A 3,351-nucleotide genomic window follows, 5' to 3' on the forward strand; every position below is an offset into this window, starting at 1 on the left:
CCTGGGAAGAAGTAAGGCAATTGCAGGAAGAAGCAGGAGATGAGGAAATGAAGCAGTGGGTAAAAGCAGGATGTGCACCAAGGGAAAAGGACCATGTATGGGTCCATCGAGATGGAAGACCAGTTATGCCTGATAGCATGATGTCTGCCATGGCACGGATGTATCATGGCCAGGGACACATAGGGAGAGATGCTATGATCAGGTCGTTCAAGCAGACCTGGTACAATGCAAAATTTAGACTTGTAGCAGAGAGTCTTTGTCAAAGGTGCCTTATATGTCAGCAATACAACCCTGGAAGAAAGACAGTAGTGAGCCTAGGAACAATAGGTCGAGACGGAGGGCCTTTTACCAGAATGTAAGTGGATTTCATTGAGATGCCTCCCTGTAACAGGTTGAGGTATGTTCTAGTTATGATCTGTTTGTTTTCTAGTTGGGTGGAAGCATTCCCAACAAGGAAAAATGATGGAATCACAGTGGCAAAATTACTTTTGAGGGAATTTATCCCTAGATTCGGGTTCCCAGTAACAATTGAATCAGACCGAGGAAGACATTTCCATAATGAGATCATAAAATTGATTTGTGAAGCATTGAATGTACGACAAAAACTACATTGTGCCTATCGCCCAGAGGCTTCTGGTGTGGTGGAACAGATGAATGGTACTATCAAAAACAGGATAGGGAAAATGTGTTTAGCCACAGGTATGAAATGGCCTGATGTATTGCCTCTAGTACTCACTACTATTAGATCAATTCCAGACAGAACTACAGGGTTGAGCCCCCATGAAATCATCATGGGTAGAGCAATGCGTCCTGTGTTCATACCAGTCAACAAGCTGATGCCTATAACTCATGACATGGTGTTGGATTACTGTAAAAGCCTGGCTGACGCAATTCATTCTGTGTTTCATCAGGTTGGAGCGGATGCCACCACCCTTGAAAAGAAGCAAGCCCATGATCTGAGCCCAGGGGACTGGGTAAGAATCAAAGTAAAAAGAAGAATAAACTGTCTGGTTCCAAGGTGGGGAAAACCACGACAAGTAATTTTGACCACAACAACAGCTGTGAAGTGTGCTGGACTGAAAAACTGGATTCATGCATGTCAAACATTGAGAATTCCAAATCCAGTGGATAGCACAGAAAAGGAATATTTTGACGAATCAGAATCTAGTACTGAATCAGATGACGAAGAGACAAGAACCAAAGAAAACCCAGAAAGGGGGTAATCAGAGTCAAATCTAACTTTCATCCCCAGAAGCATTTCCTTGAGAAGATGGCTACAGATTTCTGATACCAGCACAGACTCAGAGACTGAACAAGGAACTCAATGTTTGAGAAAAGGAAAAGACAGTGAAAAGACAATTAAAGAAATTACTGAGAGAGAAGTTCCAGATGAAAGATTGAGAGAAATTACACCTGAAATAACCAATTTAGATGGACAGGTGCTAGATACAGAGAGAGAGGGAAAGATTTCTGCGGAAGAACCCCAAGGAGGTGTAGGGAACTCCAAAATCCAGTTTGAAGAAGGGACAAGTAGTCAGCAGGAAGATTGCGTGCCGAAGATTCGAGGAGGGACAGAAGTAGGGAAAACGAAAGAAGTGGTGGAAAAAGAAGCTGTTGAAAGTAAAAAGCAAGTTGAAACAGAGTCAGAGGAAAGCGAAGACGAAGTACCTGATGGTTGAGTTCTAAGAAAGAGAGCTTGGAGAACTGAAAAGTATGATAAAGGAAGTAAACTGAAAAGAGCAGCAAAAGACGATGTTTGGCCGAATAAAATAAAAAGACTGAGATATCGACTAACACGAGTAAATTCACCAAGAGCTGAACAAGACGAGGAAATAGTTGTAATTAAAGAAAGCAAAAGAACGAGGAAACCTAACCAGAAGTATAAGTCGCCAGAATGGACATATGTGGCATTGCCTGAAGTAAAAGAAGAGGTGGATAGCCAGGGAAATCCAGAGGTGACTGTACCGGAAGTGGTTGAGGAGGACGAAGAATCAGAAATCCTGAGAGTTATCTTATCCGATATTGGAGAAGAAGCGGATGTTCAGGACATTCTGTACTCAGATCACGAAGGAAAGGTGAAAGATGATGAGATGCCAAACTGAATGAGACAAGGAAGGTGCTAATGGAAAGACAATAAAATATGGGAAAAAAGACAAAAACTGGTAGAACCAAGTAGGTGCTTAGAGCCTTGGGTTAGACAAACTAGTTGTGAAGTAGAAGAGGCTTTTTTCCGGTGGTGGCTCGCAGCAAATATGGCAAAAATCAAGGCCCGTGATCTGCGTGGTAAGAAGAAGGAAGATCTTCTGAAACAGCTTGATGACCTCAAGGTCGAATTGTCGCAGCTCCGGGTTGCTAAAGTGACTGGTGAAGCTGCATCCAAGCTGTCCAAGATCTGGGTTGTCCGAAAATCCATTGCCAGAGTCCTCACAGTCATCAACCAGACACAGAAGGAAAACCTGCGAAAATTTTACAAAGGCAAGAAGTACAAGCCCCTTGATTTGAGGCCCAAGAAGACTCGTGCTTTGCGCCGTAGACTCAACAAATACGAAGCGGGTTTGAAGACCAAAAAACAAGTCCGAAAAGAGCGTCTATACCCAATGCGCAAATTTGCTGTGAAAGCTTAAATGTGTTCTACAAAATAAAGGCTATATGGTTGAGTATTCTAGAAGAGGCTAAGTCAAAAGACACTGTTCATTTTAACAAAAATGGCAAACACAGATAGTAGAAAAGGTAGATGTATATTTTTGAAAAGATGGTGTAAAATGTGTTGTTGTTGTACAGGATTACTAATGCTTCTGTGGAGTATACTTGCTCTAATGATCTCATTTAAGGTTACTATAGATACAATAGAAAGACATAGTGAAAGCAAAACGCACTGCAGAACGGACGCTGCATTTGGGACCTTGCAGATTACCTTTCTGGCTGATCACCTTTCTCCTCCACCCCTCGCGGTACCCGCTCCGCGGGTCCCGCATCGCAAGGGGAGTTTGACCAACACCGGGGGCCACTGCTGAGGGACGTGCAAGGCGGAGTGGACTGAGCGAGGCGGGGCTGCGAGCGCGGGTGCTGGGACTCTGTTTCCCAGGAGCACCCGCCTGCCTGATTGTGACCACCTGGGCTGCTCTCCCCGACCCCTCCCCCCCGCCCTCGAGCCTTTATAAACTTTTGTGCCTGGATTGCCCAGCGGGACGCACTGCAGAACGGACGCTGCATTTGGGACCTTGCAGATTACCTTTCTGGCTGATCACCTTTCTCCTCCACCCCTCGCGGTACCCGCTCCGCGGGTCCCGCATCGCAAGGGGAGTTTGACCAACACCGGGGGCCACTGCTGAGGGACGTGCAAGGCGGAGT

General features: G+C 45.2%; 1 pseudogene; it reads left to right on the top strand.

The window, feature by feature from the left end:
* The first annotated feature begins 2,231 nt into the window (after window positions 1–2,231).
* Window positions 2,232–2,660, top strand: LOC146839181 (large ribosomal subunit protein uL29 pseudogene; annotated as a pseudogene).
* Window positions 2,661–3,351: the final 691 nt, after the last annotated feature.

This window comes from Triturus cristatus, chromosome 4_2 (assembly GCF_964204655.1).
Source record: "Triturus cristatus chromosome 4_2, aTriCri1.1, whole genome shotgun sequence".
Lineage (NCBI taxonomy): Eukaryota > Metazoa > Chordata > Amphibia > Caudata > Salamandridae > Triturus > Triturus cristatus.